This window comes from Phocoena sinus, chromosome 3 (assembly GCF_008692025.1).
Source record: "Phocoena sinus isolate mPhoSin1 chromosome 3, mPhoSin1.pri, whole genome shotgun sequence".
NCBI lineage: Eukaryota > Metazoa > Chordata > Mammalia > Artiodactyla > Phocoenidae > Phocoena > Phocoena sinus.
Window position 1 is genome coordinate 76,920,094 of NC_045765.1, and position 22,877 is coordinate 76,942,970.

Consider the following 22,877-nt stretch of genomic DNA (forward strand, 5'->3'; position numbering starts at 1 on the left):
GCCTGGAGCAGGATCGGAGCAGAAGCCACTGGTAATTAAAAGGCAGAGCATGCGTTGACTCCCTCAATTCATTTCATGCATTTTCTTTTTATGGGCTTGTTCATCATCAAACATTTATGGTAGGCTTGATAGTTAAGGAGATCAAGGCTAGGATTTTACTATGTAAGGTCCACTAAAAATAGAACCTGGGCTTCCCTGGTGGCGCACTGGTTGAGAGTCCGCCTGCCGATGCAGGGGACACGGGTTCATGCCCCGGTCCGGGAAGATCCCACAAGCCGCGGAGCGGCTGGGCCCGTGAGCCACGGCCGCTGAGCCTGCGCGTCCGGAGCCTGTGCTCCGCAATGGGAGAGGCCACGACAGTGAGAGGCCCGCGTACCGCAAAAAAAAAAAAAAAAAAAAAAAAAAATCCTTGCACAGATGTGACTTCAGCCTTTTTACATATTAATAAGGTGGAGGGTGCAGTTCTTTACTCTTTGTTCGCATCTATCTCTTGGAAGCCAGAAGACACTGTCAGAGGTATAGTGCAATGCAACACTTGATTTTTATTTTGCAGGGTAGCCTTTTGAAATGCCTAGATCAGGGCTTTTTTTCCCCCTCTGGAATATTTTTAAAACAGTTATTTAAATAAGTCTTCAGCTGTAGTATTTTACTTTTGACCTTCTGAAATAATTTTTTACAAGTGTTTTGGGTCAGTTTGAGTGTGGGAAGCTGCGGCTGGACCTCAATTTACACCTACAACGGTCTAGTCACCTTCTGATAACTCATTTCCAATTGTGTTACTTGAATCCCACCCATAGGGCGAGGCGCTGTCAGGCACAAAAGTTGACTAGAATATAGTTGCTGCCTCCTCATTTATAAGGAGAGGTGGACACGGCCTCTGTAATTGCCATTGGGAGACAGGAACAAAGTGCTGAGGAAAAGGCCCAGAGGTTTGGGGCTCGAGGCTACACACGAGCTGGTCCTTACGGAATCAGTTCTCTGGACGGCTAGGGCAGGCAGAAGGGAAAACTTGTACAAAGGTGCCGAAGGTGCTGTGACTGGGACACAGAAGGTTTCGTGGACCTTGAGCAGGGCTGGGAAGGGGGTTGGGGTCAGATCGGGAGAGGCCTGTGGACCATGTGCTAGGATTTTAGCTGATGGGCAGTGGAGTGCATTTGGAGCCTATAAAGCCACAAGCACATACGTTTGTGCTTTAGAAAGCTACCTGGCCGTAATGTGGAAATGGTCCAGGAAGAGGCTGCTGGCTGCCGGGCAATGTACCACGTGGCATGCCAAATTGGTAGGAGCAATGCGTGAGAACCCCACATCCAGTTTCGGATTCTTTAGGAAACAGAACTGAATCAGCTCTGTGACCATTCCTTCTTTTGCCGGTCAGAAGAGCTTCCTTCTTACGTGACTGACGGGTTTGCCCTACCTGGTTATACCCAAACGTCAAATGGTGAGAATGGCCAACAGCTTGTCTGACCCTTTCATTTTAAAAAATGAGAAAGCTGTGGTCCATTGAGTGAAAGGATTTGCCACGATCCCAAAGCTGGCAGTAGAACACTCTTCCAAGGACGAATTTATTGTCTTTTATGCCCTCTTCATTCATATCATTAGAGTAATGCTAGCTAAAAAGACCTGACACTCGCTCCTCCCAAACTTCATCCCCAAATCACTCTGCCATCCTCTGTCACAGGAAGGCCTGCAGACACGCCTCACCCTTCCCCAGCTGGGCATCCCAGATTCCTTCATCTGGGCCGAGGCAAGCGGGTCGGTTGGAGCTCAGATCACACTGTAGACAATCCCTGCAGTGCAACCTGATACTTGGGATGGTGGCTTTTGCTGAAGTCAGCTTTGTTCTTGTCTGGGGAAGAGGTGACAGAGGCTGAACAGGTGCAGCCTGTATTTTAGCTGGGGCCCCAGGGATGTCCCTGCTCAGGCTTGAGAAGTGCCTCAGATAACCTAGATTTTGAATTGTTGTGTTTGCTTGCTTGTTACAGGGTTGGTGGCTTCTGCCAGATGTTTTCAGACTGTTGGCTCTCAGGAGAGGCTGTCCCAGTACAGCCAACAGGCTAGGTGTTTCACGGGGCCAGAGCCGATGTCTTAGACCTGCCTGCTTTCCTTAAGTGCCATGCCAAGCAAACACAAACTGGTCTCGTTGTTCAGTCTCCTAAGTTGGCAGAAGCCAAACAAGATGCCCAGAACCATAGTGCTTAGGTGTTTGCACGAACAAAAGCTCTTTCCAAAAAAGTCATTCAGCAAATGAAACAAAAGTGTCAGAAAGGCACCTACAGTTTCAGACATGGGATATTTTGCTCGAGGGAAAGGGGTAAGGGGAATTTCAAAGACCCTTTAGTAACAAAATAACACAATTAAGAGCGTAATCCTTGTCCTGGCTGAGCACTGCGACAGCTGGGTGCTTGGACTCAGTAACCCTTAGAAACCCACACCTCATGCCTGTCTTAAACCCACGTGGTGATGTGTCTCTTGTACAGAATTGGGAAGGAAGGGCTCACATTTATTGATCGGGCCTGCCAGACAGATGGGGATCTTCAGTATTCCATTTAGACTATTGTGTATCCTTAGCTCTAACCCCCCGGGGATGCCTGGAGGTGGGGGGCAGTTGACCTCAACAGAGAGCTATATCTGAACTGATGTGCATTAAATGTGACTGGGCAGAAAAATGTGCAGATGTCCCTCTAGCAAATGGAAATGAAATTTGAGTAAATCAAGAGAGGCAGATGAGTGGTGGGGAGTTCCCCCATCCCCCTCTGCAAACACATCCCTGTGCACATGTGCCAACAGCTGCTGTCATGAGGCTTTTTCCTCTTGGTGTCTAATACCAAACATGTCACAGGGGTCAGAACCAGTGTCTGCTGAAGGTGGACCCTTTGGGAGGTCTTTCACCCCTCTTCCTGGTAAAACATGCATTCCACCTCAGCACTTTCTGGTCAAATGTGAACTGTCATAAATTACAGTCTCAGGAGTGAGAGACAAGACCTTTGCAGAGGGGCATGGACACGGGTCGCTGGCAGCCCACGGACACTGACCGAGGTGACTAGCAGTTTTTTATTCTTCCTAATCTCCCTAATCTCTTCAAATAAAAGGAGATTTTCCCTTGAGAATCACTAACATCATCCCCAGAGCAAGTTACTGGTCCCGCTGATGGAGCTGCAATAACGGTCCGAATAAGGGGATGCTAATGAAGGGGAAAGTAAGTAACCATGAAATTGGAGGCATTTTTCTCATTGATGATTTTCATTTTTAAAAAAAACAGATGAAGGTGACATTGGACACAACAGCAATGCCAGGTAACCAACATGAAAGAAACTCCAGCAGGATTCCCAGGGGTATCCTAGAATGAGGAAGATGAGAACTCTTGTCTGTGAGCCAAACGCTCTCTGTCATCCTGTTCATCATGACACCTGCTCTGACCATGTTACAGGGTGGTGAGAAAGTGCGTGTTTGAGAGAGAGGGTAAGAAACTTAGTTCTCAGGTGTGGACACAGAACATTTTGCAGACCTGGCCCATGTCAGTGCGTAAGCACGAATGTCAATAATAGGGCTAACTTTTGCTTCATAAAAGATGAAACGTGGAATGGTGCCAACCCAAGAGGAGCAGGGCTTCTGCTTGTTGATGACAATGACAATTTACATCAGGGGCGTTTTACAGTTTGCAGACATAATCTTGTCCATTCTATTATTAGATCCTCAGAACAGCCTAGTGGGGTGGGCAGCAGCACATGTATGCTTATCCTTATTTCACAGAAATTGGAGTTTGGAGAGGAGGGATCTATTGGAACAGTGATCGAAATAAAAACGGAGTCATGTTTCCAAAACCTGTGTGCTGACATCATCCCCTCAGCTCTCTCGGGGACACCTCAGGTTACACAATTATTCTGTTTCACCAAAGGGGAAAAACCCCCAAGAGCATTTCCCAGGAGAGGCGGCTAACAACACTAAAGTCCCCCAAATAAAGGCCAGGCGCACACGTTCTATTTTAAGGGTATCGTGCTCTAATATTTTTCCATCATTAAAGAGTACATCTCTTCCTTCCTGCGTCTGCAAAGTCCTGAGGCCAGCAGTGTTATGAGGAACTGTCAACAAAGCAGGAAAAGAAAGAGCTGAAACCAAATTCCGTGACCTCCCTTCTTGAGATGCACCCTCCCACTTCAGGGGCAGTGACACAGGCTGCCTCAGTGGAAGAAAAAGATGAAAGGCCTGGCTTTCAGGGCTTCTTCATTTTACCCAAGCCTCACAGAGCACAAGAGAAATGTAAGAAGCTTAAGAGAATGCAGGCTTAATTGGGAACAGAGTCGAAGAAATACCCTATATCTAGAAGGGTAAAGCATTTGCCTACCCTTCCCTTCATAGGAGAATGAGGTAAAGTAAGTATGAGAAGAAGAGGTAAGAAAGAAATACCCCTGCTGACTTCTCATGTTAGGCCCATTGGCCACTTTGGCACTATGGGTACCAACTAAACAATTCGACATCATCTCTGATGTCAATGGTGGGATGATTCTCCCGATAGGAGACAGAAGGTAGAGATGGCCTCCACCTAGGTAACTATCTTCCTCTACCACATCACTGCCCATGTTCCATGTTGCCAGTGCTGAAGACTGGCCGTCCTAGAGTTCATACACTGCTTGGTATGAAGGCACATGGTGCAGAAGAGGCAGGGCCCTCTTGTCTGGAGTGGGTGGCTGGCCTCCCTCCTGCCCTGGGGGCAGTGCGGCCCAGCCAGTCGCCGTGTCGGGCTATTCCACAGCCTTCTGAGGAAGCCAGCATCTTCACTTGCCTGCTCAACTGGTAACCTCAGACAGATTTCACTCAGAGGGAGAGGAAAATCACCCTTCTTCTTAACCCCACTGTTTTCTTTCTGCTTGGTTGGAGCGTTGCTGCTTGTTTATTTGTTTGCCAGCTGAAGCCCTGTTCCCAGTCCACAAGCCTTTTCTCAGCCCACAAATATGCTTTTTTTTTTTTAGCGGTACGCGGGTCTCTCACTGTTATGGCCTCTCCCGTTGCGGAGCACAGGCTCCGGACGCGCAGGCTCAGCGGCCATGGCTCATGGGCCCAGCCGCACCGCGGCATATGGGATCCTCCCGGACCAGTGCACGAGCCCATGTCCCCTGCATCGGCAGGTGGACTCTCAACCACTGCGCCACCAGGGAAGCCCACAAATATGCTTTTTAGTAAAGATGAAGGCTTGGCTGGCACCAACTTTGGTAGTTCTGGTATAAAATATACACATAATTCCAACTGCTGCACGGTGCTATTTACTTAATCAGGTACTGGGTAAACTGAACGACCTCTGACACGATTAACTTTCCCTGATCTAAAGGGTCTGAGTCAATAACCAATTAACTTTGAAAAGGAAGGTTTCAATTCCAAAGTGTGCATTCCAAGACAATACCAAATGCAGTGGTTCTGAAGACCTGCCTTCTCCATTCCTGGGAAAAGGATACATTTGTTGTCTGAAACAAAATTGTCTATTGAAGTCTGATTAGGTGTTGGCTGAGTTGAATTCTTATTGGTGTTTAATTTTAAGAACCAAAGATTTATCCCCCTCTGTCTCCAGAGTGAAGAGAAGTCCTGCAATCACATTTCTTGCTTGGGGAGAAAAGATAATGTGTTAGACTGATATGTATGAATAGAAACAGGTAAATAGTCTTATTTCCCTCTGACTTTGTAATTAAAACAGTGTAAGTCAGTAGGGAAGGGCTGGAACTGGAGCTGAAGTAAGTGAGGTGAAAATTACTAGGTGTTGGAGCATCTGCCTCTCATTTTAATTAGGTGACTATAACAGCAAGATCAAAAACTTCTCCTTGTCACTCAATCTGTTGAGCTTTCTAATTGAGAAACCAAAGGGCTTGTTTTGTCCTCAGGAAAGAGTGACCCAAAAAGATCCTCTCTAATTACCCGGCCAGAGCAGCAGACAAGCCTGGGCCCAGGGACAGAGCAGCGCTCAGTGGGAGTGGTGTCATGAGGTGCTCCAAGACCAGGCCCACCAAGGCCAGCCCCCTGGAGGCTCTTAGGGACAGTCAGCCCTCATCTGGCAATCTGGAGTTCTCACTTCTCACAAGGCAAAGCAGCTGAGAAGGAAGAGCATCTCACTGTGAGTCTGTGGGTCTAGTCTGAGCTGGCCTCCCCATTTGTGGGGCAGTCATTCAAACTCTTGGCATGTCCTTTGCCCCATGTGCAAAAGTAGACAATGATGGTGGCCCCGTCTACTTCACAGAAGTGTGTAAAAGTCACATGAGGTGGGGCTTCCCTGGTGGCGTAGTGGTTGAGAGTCCGCCTGCATCGCAGGGGACACGGGTTCGTGCCCCAGTCCGGGAAGATCCCACATGCCGCGGAGCGGCTGGGCCCGTGAGCCATGGCCGCCGAGCCTGCGCATCTGGAGCCTGTGGTCCGCAACGGGAGAGGCCACAACAGTGAGAGGCCCACGTACCGCAAAAAAAAAAAAAAAAAAAGTCACATGAGGTGAACATTTACTGGTGCTTACAAAACCCGGAATCCCACCGTATCCTTCTTCTCCAACTTGGCATCCAAAATGAGATCCTAGTCCTTTAAATCTTCAAATTAAATAAATGACTTTGAGTCCCCATCCTGCTGATAATGAAAATGTCTCTTTTTTCTCTCTCCCCTAAACACTCCTTATCTGCCAACAAAAGCAGCCAGCCAGACCTCGTTAAACAAAAGCTCTGCTTGGCCCGATAGGGTTCTGGCTCTTTCTCACTGCTGCGGCCATCTCAGCCACATCATGCCCGTTTGGAGGCCTGGGGGCTCCAAACACTACAGTGCTGTGCCCCTCCTCCCTTCTCAGATGGCCGGCTGGGGAGAACAGGTTGTCCTATCACTGAATCCTGCCTTCCCTGCTGCCAGGACTCTTCCTGTCTCCTTGGCCCCAGTGGTGCCTCTGGGCAAGACTCTCTGGCCTCGAGAACGGGCCCCAGAAAGCACTGCGAGGAACACAGCTGTAGGTTCACTCTCCGCCTTTGCTGTTGAGGCAATACTTGTGGCACCAGCATGACGCCCGACGGTCTTGGATTGCCTGTCTGCTTTGGTGCCTTGGACTTTATACCAACACCCTCACAGCCGTTTTCCCTGAGCACACCTGCAGTGCTGCCCTGTCCGGGTCCAGAGCATTTCCAAATCTCAGCTCCATTTAGCCTGGATGGATGTACCACTCACTCAGTCCCAAGCCCATCCCTTGGGATGTCTCATCCCAAGAGTTTGTGACATTTCTTTCAAGAGAAAAACTACTTTGTTACAACTGTAAAGCATTATACCAAAAATGTCAGTGAGAGTCATTAACATATATCTCACGGTGCTGAAAAATCTAGTTCAACACCCCTCTCCTTTCGGAGAAGATGAAATCATGACATGAGAGGTGGCTCAATAATACGCTGCTCTTTCTTGGCAGGGCTGAGGGCAAGAAGCAGGCGTCCCAATTCCTAATTCACTGCCTGACACCATACGCTATGAAGTACAGATTTAACTACTGAAAAAAAGTAACAGCAGAACGTGGAGGCTGAAAGATAGAAACTTATTTCACTCTCATGTAACAGCCCCAAAGCACGTGATCCAGCATGGGTGGGGCAGCTCTGCAACTTTCAATGTGTGCCTTCCTTCTTTGGATCCGAGAAGCGTTTCTAATTGTGCCATTTTCTCAGTCAACCGGAAGAGCAAAGGAGAGAGTGGTGGACCATCCCCAGCCTTTTTTTTTTTTTGCGGTACACGGGCCTCTCACCGTTGCGGCCTCTCCTGCTGCGGAGCACAGGCTCCGGACGCGCAGGCTCAGCGGCCATGGCTCACGGGCCCAGCCACTCCGCGGCATGTGGGATCCTCCCAGATCAGGACACGAACCTGCGTCCCTTGCATCGGCAGGCGGACTCCCAACCACTGCGCCACCAGGGAAGCCCTCCCCAGCCATTTTTAAGAGCTAATTCCAGTAGTTGCACGGAACTCTTTAGCACATCCCAGGGACAGGAGTGTAATCACAGGGCTACATCAGGCATCAATGGAAGCTGGGAAACTTCAGTTCTTGTGCTCTGCTAAAACTCAGGTGTGTGCTGGGACTTTAAAAAAAAGAAGGGGGAATGGATACTGCAGGATATCAGCAGCCTGCCACATTCTGTGCACATAAAAACATTTCATTTACAAAAATGAAATGTAATCAACCACTACAATTGCTACATCAACACCTGGTTTAGGTACCCTGCCTCCTCCAAGCCTTCTCTGAGTTCCCAGGCAGAGCTGGGCTTTCCTTCTCTCGTCCCCCAAAGCAGCTTGTGCATAAAGGTTTCTAATTTGTACCACAATCCATTGGAAAGATTTGCTTCTCCACTTGACTGTAAACACATCAAGGGCAGGAAGTGAATCTTTTTCACCTCTGTAAGTCTACAGTCGACACCAAACCTGATAAACTGTAGGTGCACAAGAAACTTGCTAAACTAAGTTATCATCAGACGTAAGATAGTAAGCGTTGAGTCTCCACACGCGTCCACACAGAAACGAAATTACTGCTAGCAGGTGTCATAGTAGCACTGATTACACACTCACCGGGTACCAGGTGCTGGGTTATGTGTTTTCCCAGCATTAGCTCATTTAATCCTCACAAGAATCCTACCTTTGTCATTTCCATTTGACAGATAAGGTAACTGAAGCACAGAAAAATTGAAGAACTTCCATGCTCACTGAGCTGGTGATTTGTGGGTCCAGGATGTACATTTGGGTGACACCATAGCCAGGGTTTTTAATCATCTTGTGTCTTATTAGGTGACGTGGGCTTGGGGATGCTTTTTTAACATGACAAAGAGTGCCTATCAGAAACCAAGAGAGAGCCAACACCGCAGGAAGCTAAGTGATTAATGACACAAGGGATGGGAGTCAGATTAACCCCTCAGCGACACTCTTCCAATGGTGCAGACAACACCGTGCCGCCCATCTTGCAGATATTCTGTGTGTGCACGCCCACGTCAGTACTAAGGAGATGCTGCTCCTGTTTTCCAAAGGGGCTTCACGTAGGACATGAAGTTAGCAACTGAAATTTCAGGTGTCAAAAACAAACAAACAAAGAAATCTCCCAGTGCCCTAAACCCTTGACCCTCATGAGGTCCCCACCCCAGTACACACTCAAATACCTCAATCTGCAAAACCACAATAAGAACTAAACATGCAATGATAGTGGAAGATAAATCAGAGATGACCCAAGACAGCAGAGTGGGCATTAGGGGATTGTGACCCAGTGATGACACTGGGGACACAGAAGCATATCAGTGCTGGACACCAAGCACATATGTGCTGAATACAGAGAGAGAGAGAGAGAGAGATTTCTCTCTTCTTTGATGCTCTGCTGTGTAAGTACTGAGAAGAATCTCCTAAAACCATCTTAGGAGATTTTTTTTAATGCAACGTGGGTATGTTGGGGGAAAAAAGACATGATGTGGAGGGGAAAAAGACAACAAGATTTGATTCCACAGACACTTCAGAAATAATGGCATAATCTTATCCGTTTTCAGCAAATACAGTCTGAAGCATTCAAGCCTCCGATAAAGGTGTATCACCTTCATTGGTGCAGCAAACTGCAGATTAAGCTTTTTTTTAATGCTGTTCAAATTGCCGGTGGAGCAACCTTTTATGAGATATGATGGTTCAAACAATTTTGCAAAGAGCAGAAGACAAAGAATATGTTTTTACACTGAACTGGTTTCCTAGGAAACACTGAAAAAAATGTAATAGGATATCTTTTAGAGGTAGTTCAAGGACCAGGGCTCTTCTTTAGTTATTTGATTTTTTTGAACAGCATTTAATATCTGCCTCTCCCTCTCTCTGCAGCAGGAGCTAGGAGGGTAGAACGAGCTCTCTTGTACCCAGAAGCCCGAGTGTCCCCTCGTTAATTGCCTGCTCTAAACAAAGGAAAAATATTTGAGCCAAGTTGAGCCTTCCTTACTCTCTACAGCAATTTGAAGTAAGAAATTAAAGGGATAGAATTTGAATCTTTTGCTCTACCATTAAAAAAAGAAAATCTCCAAATCCCAACTAAGAAATTAAGGGGGAAAAAGAGCCAATCCACTCTTTTTTCAAACCATGTCTAAATTAATCTGCTTCAAGGTCTTCAAATACCGTTTATTTTAGGTTGATTTTTACTTGGGCTCTTCATCCGTCTCTGTGATGTGCCAGCATATGCAAGCTGACAGAGGGTGCCTGAATTAGCCGGCTCACCCATTTCCCAAGTTCAGAGGCAAGATCACCAGGGTCTCGAGGCGGCAGAGAAGCTCTGGGTAAAGATTTGGGGGAATCCACAGGTCATGAACCTTTCAAGGAGCACAGCGTTGTCTGCAATGACACCTTCGCTGGCCCTCATTTCCGCCATTCATCATTCATGTCAAGAGGAAGTCAAAATAGGAAAAATGAAGGAACATCTGGGCTGTGTGGGAAGGAGTTAAATTTGATTTTAAAATAAATAAGGCATCAAAACTTCAAGTTTCACTTATTCAAAAATTGGAGATGAAAATGTTGGTTTGAAGAAGTTTGGGATATTTTTGTGGATGGGCAAGGGTGGGAGGGGGCTACAGTCTCACGAGGACTTCCTCACTTGTAGGTACTCTCATTGCCCCACCCCTGGCTCCATGCAAAGAACTGGGGATAGCCCAGAGAAGGCAGGGGGGCCAGGAGGACAACTGGTGGCGGTGGACCCCCTCCCAGCATCAGCAGGCCATGTACACCCTACCTTTCTTCATGTCCCCTGAGTCTGGGTAAGGGTGACATTCTGGGAGGAAACCTCTTCAAGCTGAAAACAATACAACTGTTTCTCTTTCAGGATCTTTGAGAATTGGTGTGAGAGTCTCAAGGATCAACAGAACACTTAATAACTGCCTTTGTAATGGTAGAGTGGGAGAACTTGCCCAGGAAAAGGGAGGAACCCCAGAATCTGAAGCCTTTTCACTAAGATAAGAAACTGTAAAATGCCAAACCACCAAAAGCAAGATGACATGCACAATGGTTGTCCTTAAGGTTTCAAGGGACCCAGCTCATGCTAAAGGACAGGGCAGGCCCCAGAGGGACCCTATAACCCCACCCTACACATTTTCACATGCAGGTGGAATCGGATTACACTGGATATAAGGAACCTCATTGGAAGTTGAGAAATTCAATTTTTAATGCAGCTCGTGGGGATGCATGGGGAGGGAACAAAGCAGCCCTTCCCATGTGCCTTGGTATAATGAGGAGGCAGGTGAAAACGCACGGAGGCTACATATGAAAGCCTCAGGTAGTGGTAGATATTTGGGTGCCATGCTTCCTTGCTGCTTTTTTTTTTTTGATAACAGCATCTTACTTTCCTTTTGTAGCGCTAACGCCCCCTTTGCTGTGGTCTTGATGGGACCATAAATTAAGGTTGTTTGTCCTCCCCTAACCAAGAGGTAGATGGGTGACCCAAGCTAAACCAAAGTCTTCTTCCCAGAATCTTAAGGAGAAGGCTGTTCTCAGTGGTTGGCACTGATGCCTGAACAAAAGGAACATCACTGGATGTACCCTTGAAGGTACATCATTGTGATGTACCTTTACAGCGGCAAGCTGCTCTAGATGTAGACAGTAAAATACCCATATGCCCTAAAGCCTAGGATAACTGCCATTCTCCCCACCGCACCCCTCGATCTTGCCTTGCCACATAGAGGGCCACAGGGGAATCAGAGGACAGGGACTCTTTCCTGTGGTTTCTGCATGGTCCGGAGGTTTCAGACACATGTAGGCAGTGCTGGATCTTCCTTAGCTTTTCTGAAGGTCTGTTTTGACTGTAAATACAAATTCATCGAGCTTGCTCTGACATCCAGACTCTGCATGTGAGAGCATTAGACTGTAAGCAGTCTCTGGGCCCTGAATGTGTTTAAACAAACATGACATTCTACATGGTTAATGGGACTCCATAGGTGCTCAATGTAGTTTTACTCTATAATGTTAAAAATGGAAATATATTTTTCCCGGGATATCAGAGACCCAGCTGTCAGGTGAAGAGGGAAAATCTCAATATGTGCATTGTATTCAGAGATGCAGGGCCGTGGCGGGGGGGGCTTGAGTGCAGTGGGGAGGGATGGGGGCTTTAATAATATAGTCTCTCCCCTTGGCTAAGCCTCACTCTGGTTTAGTGTTAGGTTGACAAGAATTGTGGCACACTTCTAATGGCCACCAGAAAACAAATGTAAAATGTCTGTCAGAAAATCTGAAACTGATTCATTAGTGAGCAAACATTGATTGCACAACATGCTGAGTGTTGCTATTCTAGGGGCTGGAAAAGTGGGCAGGATCTGGTGATGTGGGTGGGACCCACTGAGAAATCAGAGGAGGGGTCCCTACCCGGACTGTGGGGCTAGAGGGGGCTTTCAGAAGCCTTCTTAGAGGAGGTGGCCCTCAAGCTGGGTCTTAAAAGATGAGTAGGAATTAGCTGCATGAGTGGGGCTGATACTTGGATCTGGGAGTAGGTGGCATACAGAGCTTTTTCCACGAGAAAGAAAGCATATATTAACAAACGTCCAGTGGAATATGGCTCCTGTAGGAATTTGCAAGCACCCAAAGTCTTCAAATGTAAGACGGACACATTTCTGCAGACGCCTAGGTCTTTGAAGTCAGCACACATGATAGATACGGTCAATATCTACACATAATACTGTCCTTTCATGGGCAGCCCCCTCCTCTTGTTCACACATACACACATTGTAATCACTGTTGACAATTTGACATGTGCCCTCACATACTTTCTGTTTTGCGGGATTCTTTTCAAATATGGAATCTATCTATGTTTCCATGATCCATATATTGCTAATCACATTATTTGCATTAACCAGATATCCAAGTTAACCGTGGTATTGAACTTCACAATGTTTTAAACGTAGTAAATATGTAGCATTACGTATTTATAATAGTTGTTCCCATGTCAACAAGGCTATAATACATAAACTAGAAGCTATATCATTAAAAACTGAAATTATTTTTACTTATTAGATTCCCAGAAGTTGGATTAGTACTATTATAAAAGATGTGTATATTTCGGTATCAATGATTATTTCTGAAAATCACTCAAAAATGCTCCTATAATTCACAGTAATACCAATGTCTTAGCTTGGGCTGCTATAACAAAATACCATAAACTGGGGGGCTTATAAATAACAGATCAGGTGCCAGTATGATCAGTTTCTGAGGAGGAACCTCTTCCAGGCTGTGGACTGTCGGCTTCTTGTTGTAGCCTCACCTGGCAGAGCAGAGAGGGCGCAAGCTCTCTGGGAACCCTGACAAGGGCATGAATCCCACTGATGAGAGGATTCATGACCTCTTATAACCCTAATCGCCTCCCAAAGGCCCCGTCTCCTAACACCATCACATTGTGAAGGTAAGGTTTTGACATATGAATTTTGGGGGGACACAAACGTTCAGTCCATAACAACCAATCACAAATGAAATTCTCCTTCTCCCCACACCATGACCATCCTTGAAGGGCCTCCATATTTTTAAGTTGGGTCAATCTTGTGGTCACAAAGGCTCATTGCTTTTAGTGTCCATGTCCCTGAATATTAGTAAAGTTACCTTTATAAGTGTATTGTCCTTAGCAAATAATAAATCCTTTACATGAAGGTTTCACAACCTCATCACTATTAACATTGGGTTAGAGAATTCTGTGTTATGTGAGGCTGTCCTGTGCAAAGTGGGATGTCAGCAGCTCCCTGGCCTCTACCTGTTAGATACTAGTAGCACCTGCCCCTTAGTTGGGGCTACAAAACAAAACGTCGCCACGCATTGCCAAATGTCCCTTGAGGCCAAATTGCCTCTATTCGCTCTATGTCATTGATAGTGGTTCCGCTTCTGTGATTGAACCCTGAGTGAGGTCATCACCTTTATCAGACACTGTCTCCAGACTGACCTGGATCCCTTTCCATATTCTCTTCCATTTATTAATTTTTGTACTTGTGTCAGTACTATGCCTTTTTAAAAAATTTTTTTACTGGAGTATAGTTGCTTTACAATATTGTGTTAGTTTATACTGTACAGCAAAGTGAATCAGCTATACGTATACATATATCCCCTCTTTTTTGGATTTCCTTCCCATTTAGGTCACCACAGAGCACTGAGTAGAATTCCCTGTGCTATACAGTAGGTTCTCATTAGTTACCTGTGTTAGACATAGTATCAATAGTGTATATATGTCAATCCCAATCCCCCAATTCATCCCACCCTTGCTTTGGTATCCATGTTTGTTCTCTACATTTGTATCTGTATTTCTGCTTTGGAAATAAGATCGTCTATACCAATTTTTTTCAGATTCCACATATATGCATTAATATACAATATTTGTGTTTCTCTTTCTGACTTACTTCACTCTGTATGACAGTCTCTAGGTCCATCCACATCTCTACAAATGACCCAATTTCGTGTAATATTCCATTGTATATATGTACCACATCTTTATCCATTCATCTGTCAATGGACACTTAGGTTGCTTCCATGTCCTGGCTGTTGTAAATACTGCTGCAATGAACATTGGGGTGCATGTGTCTTTTTGAATTATGGTTTTCTCAGGGTATATGCCCAGTAGTGGGATTGCTGGATCATATGGTAGTTCTATTTTTAGTTTTTTAAGGAACCTCCATACTGTTCTCCATAGTGGCTGTATCACTTTACACCAAAGTGCAAGAGGGTTCCCTTTTCTCCACACCCTCTCCAGCTTTTATTACTTGTAGATTTTTGATGATGGCCATTCTGACCGGTGTGGCGTGTTACCTCCTTGTAGTTTTGATTTGCATTTCTCTAATAATTAGTGGTGTTGAGTATCTTTTCATGTGTTTGTTGGCCATCTGAGCACCATGCCTTTTTAAATTATGGTAGTTTTAAAGCAGGTAAAGCAAAACCATCATGCTGTTCTGTTTTCAACATTTCCTTGGCATTTATCACATATTTATTCACCCACATATGATGTAGCTGTGATTAGGATGTAGCCATCCCTGACCGGGAACAGCATCCTATTTAAGCCATCTTGTAGAGAATGGGTTTTTAAACCAGAGTTCCCAACGCCTCGAAGGTGTATGTAAAATTGTGTGCGTGTGTATATGTGTGTATGTGTACAGAGATGCTAATGAAAGGTGGTCACGCTGAGGCATAGTATTTTTCTAATCACCCTACTTTTTCAGAATCTCCTACAAAGCACATGGCAGGCACGTCAGCGTGGTCCATCTACAATAAAGATGAATGCATTGCATGCACGGAACCCCTTCTCTGAAATCCGTGAGAGGTGCTCTGGAGAAGGACATAGTCAAAGGACTTTCTCCCCAGGTCCAGCTAGGGATGATATAAACAATGACACTGCCTCGTGAGTGTGACCAAGTATCCAGGGTGTGCACTGGGGGAGGGCAGGGGCACACACCCACAGACGGACTGGGAAACCTCTCGCGTTAGCAGCAAGGCTTGTTGTGAAGCAACATAAGAGCACTGTATCTTATGTTCATCTCTCATTTATTATTTATGTCCCACCTGCTTCCAGAAGCATGTGACACAGCTTTCAATGAAAAGCACGGATATAAAAGAACCATGCAACCTCTTAAACTAAAGTCAGAAGGCAAGAGCTAAGAAGGAGAAAAGGCAAAAGGGGGAGGAGGTTTGTAGAATAATTATACCAGGAAGCACTGGCTTCACCCCGAACTTCCTGTCCTCCAAGAAAGGAAAAAAGAAAGAAAGCAAACACAATGGTATATAGTTTCCTTTAGCTAGTAACAGGAAACAGACCATCAGGAGAGGCATTAGCGACCTCCTGGGAATTCTGGCCCCTTTGGCCAGAGGAGAGCCAGTTGAGGGGAGAATGGGTGTGAATCCTTCCCCAAACATCCGGTCCCTGCAGGGATGTGTGTCCATTTTAAAAGGGCTAATTTTCTGGTGTCTAAGGAAAAGTTGCCCTTGCAGAACTGTTCATTCTGCTCATCAAATATTTACTGGGCTCCAGCGCTGGCCAGACCCCATACTAAGGCTTGAAAGGTGAGAATAAGAACCTGGTGTCTTCAAGGAACTCATGGTCAAGGAAGGGAGATGTCTGCAAATAATTAAAATGAACCTTGATAAGTGTCCCAGAGGAGGGATGCCCATTAGCATGGAAACACAGAAGGGAGACACATGAACTTTAGTTGGGAGAGATGCCACCATCCAGGAGACCAGGATGGGGGAAGAGGAGTGTTCCCAGCTGAGAACCTCATATGGGTAGAGGAAGTACAGGGATGGGCAGCCAGTTTTAGAGGAAAGGAGTGAGGTTGCATGCCTGGGGTGTAGTGTCTGGTCATGGTAGAACAAGAGGAGGCTTGGGCTTCCCTGGTGGCGCAGTGGTTGGGAATCTGCCTGCTAATGCAGGGGACACGGGTTCGAGCCCTGGTCTGGGAGGATCTCACATGCCACAGAGCAGCTGGGCCCTTGAGCCACAACTACTGAGCCTGCGCGTCTGGAGCCTGTGCTCCACAACAAGAGAGGCCACCATAGTAAGAGGCCCGCACACCACAATGAAGAGTGGCCCATGCTTGCCACAGCTAGAGAAAGCCCTCGCACAGAAACAAAGACCCAACACAGCAAAAATAAATTAATTAATTAATAAACTCCTACCCCCAACATCTTCTTTAAAAAAAAAAGGAGGAAGAACAAGAAAGAAATTCACTAATCAAATAATAGAACTATTTAAAAAAAAAAAAAGAGGAGGCTTGAATATTTGGCTGCAGTTAAATCTTGAAGGGCCTTTTATGTAGCCTTTTATGAAGAGCCTGAGCTTTGGCATGTGACCCAGCAAAGATGTTTAAGCAGGGAGTGATGAACTCAGATCGTGGGTTTCGCGTATTTGCTTAAGATTGTCAAAGCCCACAAGGCTTATGGAGAGAGTTTAAAATTGGCCAACAAAACCTCAGCTGGAGCAACCAAGAGCTGAAACAAGGGCATTTCCTACAAGCTCGGTGTTCTTCTGTGAAGCAGAAGAGCATCTCGCTCATCGTAAAACAGATAACGAGGGACTCTGGCTCAACGATCCTACTTAGGCATAACCAAGGAGAGACGTCGTATCAGCAGCGAGGGGCTGCTTCCAAGAATAAATCTAGGCATTTGGGAAGAAAAAAAAAAGACAAGCCTCATTGGGAACCAACTAAAAATGTTCCTTGGTGAAGGACACACAGGTACTTTCCACTTCTCTGTGTAGTTGAAAGAACAAACACAGCGCCCTGTTCCCCTTAGTGCAGCAGCTTCTAGTGGGATAAAAAGCCAAGGGCGGCACAGCTGAATGAGCGACAGGAGCCCAGAATGGATTAGGGATGAACGTCAGTGGTTCTAGGCAGAGCCCAGTGGTTTCAGGGGGATGTGGACAGGAAATAGACCTGTTCTAAAAGTGAGGGGGGAGGGGAACCTAGGAAGCCAAGAAGAGGCAAGACCACAGAGCACTGGTCTTCCTGCTCTTTGCAGGAAGAAAGATGGGGCCGCTCACCTCTGCTCAGCCTCTGACAATAACCAAATGCCCCTCTCCTAGCTGGCAAGAGCTCAAGGTCCTTCACTGCGACAAGCACTCCACAGATTTGCTCATTGCATGTGTGCTGAGCCTGAGGAATCTGCTGGGAAAGGAACTATTGCCACAGTTTGCCCATGCAAGTGACTTATGATCCCAGAAACCCTGAAGTTGGAGTACGTGGCAGTCCAGCAATGACACCTTCATTTTATGACTATCGAGGCCTTGCAGTGTAGATCCCGAGCATCTGTTATGACCTGCTATTTGATACAGTAAGTCTTTCCACTGGACTCTGTGATGGCAAATTGGTTTGCCTTTTTTTTTTTTTTAAGTTATTTTTGGCCGTGTTGCTGCGCGCGGGCTTTCTCTAGTTGCAGCGAGTGGGGGTATCTCTTCGTTGTGGTGCGCGGTCTTCTCACTGCGGTGGTTTCTCCTGTTGCGGAGCACAGGCTCTAGGCATGCGGGCTTCAGTAGCTGTGGTATATGGGCTCAGCAGTTGTGGCTCGCGGGCTCTAGAGCGCAGGCTCAATAGTTGTGGCGCACGGGCTTAGTTGCTCCGCGGCATGTGGGATCTTCCCGGACCAGGGCTCGAACCCGTGTCTCCTGCACTGGCAGGCGGATTCTTAACCACTGTACCACAAGGGAAGCCCCTGTTTGCCTTTTTAAAATCCAAAAGTGGTTCATTTGTCCTCTGCTCTTTCTGGGAAGCAACTTTTCATAGTTTCCCATGGCATTTATGAGTTCCCCACAAATACCTCCCAGGTGGCTTTGCCTCTGATAATTCAACACCTCAGAGCTCCCGGAATCCCTTGCAGAGATGCTGCTCAGAGCCTTAGACTCAGCTGGTAAAGACAAAATTGCTCTCTAATTGCTCTCTCCTCCGAGCTTACCTCTTTTACTCTCTGACCCCCATTTGGGCTGAGATGCCTGGATACAGTTTTGAAAATGGCTACTGTAAAAGGATAGTGCTTTGTTATAGGAAAAACTTAGAGTTCTACCAAGACAAACTGGTGAACTCAGCACACTTTCTGGTTAGGGCCCATCATCCTCCTTTTAGTAACCCCATCTCACTTGGCACTAACCTCCAACACTCTCCAGGCCTCTCTAGGGCTCAGACTCTTCTCTTCCTCTTAGATCCTTCACCCAGGCTTGCCTCTTATCACTTTCCATGTTCCAGAACTTTCCCGAAGCCCAAATGTCCATCAAATCACCCTGTGTCCCATCTCCTCACGCCCTGGACTCTGTTAATTAATCTCATGGTGAAGTGACACTACTGCAAAAGTCTCTTCAGAAGGCAGACTGTGAAACAAGGAGCTTCTACCTAGGGTATCCATTTAGTGCATGCGTCCCTCCCCCATTTTCTGTAGCAGCTCTCAGATTCCCCCTTTTGCACAACCTCATCTCCTCATTTTTTGCCATCTTGACAGGACCATCACTCAGGATGACCTGGTCTGTCATGAAAAAGAGGTGGACACATGACCATAACCGGGCCAGTCAGGCTCTCCTTGAGAGAAGTGACAAAATAACTCAACAGCTGGAAAAAATTTATCCAAAAGTAGGGCTCCAAATGCTGTGCACTGATTCTGGCTATCTAGAGCGCCACACCTGCCCTGGTTCCTTTCTTGTCCTTTCTTAGATTTGTTTGCCGGGCAAAAAGCCCGAATACATTTCTTACCTGAAAGAATGGTCAGCTGTGGACATTTTAAGAAAAGGAAGCCTTAGAAGAGACTGTTTTAGACAAAGTGGCCTTTGGGGAGGTTGGGTGTGCTCCTTGAGAAAACAGGAAAGGCCAGTAGATGTTTCTGGTACATCACAGCATCTCCCAGCTCTACCAGTAGGCTCCACCTAGGGGACAAAGGGCTGAGGGTGACATTTGACATGTGTCAAGACCTCTGCATGAGGATCCCACTCATTTTATGGTCTGGAGGGATGAATCCGCCCCAGAAGCCTGGCTAGGCCCTTGCTGGAGCCCTCCTGAGGGTGACACCACAGGACATAGCCTTGTTTGCAGGGTATCCCTGCCTGGCGGTACAGGCCGAGGACAAACTGAAGGACATTCCCACAGGGATCCCAGGAGGAAGCTCGCTCCCCTGCCCCCCGAGGAGGCTCTGGCTCCTGGCTCCCACCCTCCTAGACAAAAGGGGGAGAAGTTAAATCAGCTGCAGTCAGAGGCAGACTACCAATGAAGCAAAGAAAGCCCATGTTTCAGGACCACCCTGTTCTTTCACAGTTTTTCATAAAGCAGGCCCTTCACATTGTATAAGCATGGGGCCCTACAAAACTTGCATCTATCCCGAGTGTCATACAAACAGAGGAAAGAGAAATAAAACCAGAAAACTCAGAGGTAGGAGTTCTCTGAGCAACATTTTTACTTTTGAAATAGAATAGAATTTAAGCAGGGTGTATCAGGACCTTCTTTTTGTCTCACAGGGGGATGTCCCTCACTACTTAAAGGGGGAACCTGGGTAAACAGAGAGATGTGCATGATGGTCACTTGGGCTAAAGGAATTACAGGCCAAAGAGGAAGGGCCGGGCGCTGCCAGGTGATCAGGAAACAGGTGCTTCCCCTTTGGAAGAAGCACCACGCCCGTCCTCCTCAGAAGGAGCTCATTCTGAACTCAGCAGGACATTCTACTGAAGGTTCAAGAAGGTATTCTACAGCAGACACAGTAGATGGGCCGGAAGAAGTGGCTTTATTTAACTAACATTGTTTCTTGCTCCGTACACATTTGGAGCTGGGAGAACAAAACCTCGGAGCTTAGGCCTTCAGAGGATGTCCCACAGGGACAGTCCCACAGAAGCGGTACTTTGTTCTTACCCAGAACAGCTGCCAGTTTATGCTGTGCTCCTGTGAGAATCAGAAAATAAAGCAAGTCCCCTCTATCTCTATCTCAATGGTGTGCTAGGCAGACACAGCTCATGTCTGACCCCTGGCTTGGTAAGTGGAGCGCATCTGGAATTCTCGTCCTCACTCGCCCACCAGCTCACTAATGCTCGACCCGCTCCGGGGGCCCCAAGGTCTCCCAACTCTGTCTCCAGCACGCCTCCATCCCTCTTCTCCTGTAGCCCCTCTCTGTGCTCTGCTCCTTCCCATTTCTTGCCTCCATCTGTTTGGATTCCACCCTCCCATGGGAGACGAGTCTGTAGATGAATGTGAACGATGTCTCCAGGACTTGTGTGCGGTGGTGCCCCCTCTCCTCTGTTTTCCTTCTCAGGCTGCAAAGTAGAGAGAGGGGGGCTCTGTCCCATGCATGGCAGGGACCCACTTTAGTTTCTCCACCATGACGGCTTGGGTTACCTTATGACTACCTAAGAGCAAACAACCTCACCCAGTAAGAATTAGTTTTCTTCTGAAGCCAATAGAATCTAGATTCGTGCAAAATACGCTTATTTTTTCTATTAACAATAGTTTGGGTCTAGTCTCAGAGAAACAATAATCCTGGCATTATTATCTATTATCCAAATATTATCTATTATCCAAAAATGAAACTACTATCCATATAGTTTCATTTTGATATGAAATCCCCTACCCACAAATAAAGATGGAGGGGAAGTTGCAGCTCCACCGATACTGGGCTTAGCTACTTGATTTGATCTTGGGCATGTGACTTGCTTTGGCCAAGTGACACCTACTAAATGTTTTTCAGGCTTAGCAGAAGAATAAAGCTCTAGTCCCTTTTATGCACCAGTGATTCACTTTGTGCTACTGCTTCCCTAGAAAAGGTACTCTCTCTGCTACTTAATGTATGCAGCATTTATTATGGACGGTGAAAACTTTAAGGTAGTTATCAGTTAGCTATTGCTACAATAATGCTACTTAACTCAGAGACCTACAACCATAAGCACTTGTTTCTCCCTCTGAAGATCAGTTAGGGTTCAGTTGATCTAGGCTGGGTTCCACTGGGCTTGGCTCCAAGCTGCAGGCCGGGTCCAGGTCTCTGCACAGGTTTCCCAGCCTCCCCGGCCCAGCAGCATTTTGAGGCCTGTTGTTCTCATGGGAAAAAGTGGGGTGGCAAGTGAATAAGCTCAACCATAAAAACATATTTCAAGCCTCCACTTGTGTCATATCTGCTAATATGCCAATGGCCAAAGCAAGTCACATGCCCAAGATCAAATCAAGTAGCCAGGCCCAGCACCAGTGGGGGCAGAAAAATATATTCTGCCTCTCGCTAGAAGGAACACGGGAAATGGTACACATCGAGGGGTGAAGAATTGAGAATAAGCCATCTACCATAAGGAGGGAAGATAAATGGAAGGATGGCAACAGAAATAATATTTTTAGAGATATATTTTGTGCCAGGTATTGTACTATGTGTTTCAGGCACAAGAACCCTATTTTATAAATGGAAAACTGACATCTAGATGGGAAAGCTGGTGAGCAACGGAGCCCGGGTTCACACATGGGTCCAACAGACCCCAGACTTTGCCAACGGATAGAGAGCTGGAGATAGCAACCTCTATCTTACTCTAGCAGAGCTACAGATGGATGTTGAGCCAGGAAAGGGGTAAATAAACTGTGATCTTTTCAAACACAGGCTTCTCCCGAAGGGCCTGAAGCAGGGACACGATGTTTGAAGTAATAATTGGAATCCAGTGACCTGAGGCTTTCATCATCAGACCGCAGATTCACTGCTTACTTATTCCAGCACCCTCGCAGGCACTGAAGTTAGTCTTGGACCGTATGAGTCATGTAATCTGGCCCTAACATCTATGTTATAATGGGGTCAGGAGCCATTTTCAAGTCTTATGTGATAAGTTCAGATTTTTACCCGTTCTGATCGCTTTCTTGCATTTGACTCATGTGTTCATGCAGAAGGTAAGTATGGGAGGAAAAAGATGATGTTTTCAGGCAGCGCCCCAGGTGTGGCTGTGAATCCCTAGGACGCTCTTAGGAAGAACAAAGCAGAACACAGAAGTGTATGGATCTGGTGGTAAGTTAGTTGGTGCTGAATGAATATGTGTCAAAAGAATGAATCCATCAACAAGGATTTTCCACCTGTTCAATGCAGCTGTATTGTGCCATGGGTGCTGGGGACCAGAAGGATGATTAGAACACTTCCAAACCACCAATGCTCCTCCACTCAGAGAAAAACACTACCTCTGAGGTTTTCTCCAACCTGCCCTCTCATGCTCCTCCTTTTAGACCTTGAGTGACATCCTGATGATTCCTCCATATTCACTGATGACTTGGGCTCATGTATTACAACCTTCCCTGATCCACTAGTCCCACCACCATCCTGGGGAACTTGGATACCGCTGTGAGTGATCATACAGTACCTGAGCTTTGCAGTTCCCAACTCTGTCCACTCAAGCAGCCTTACTCTTCTCCCAACCCCCCCACCTCCATGGCCCAGGCTTTTACCCTAGGGCATCACCCCCACCATGT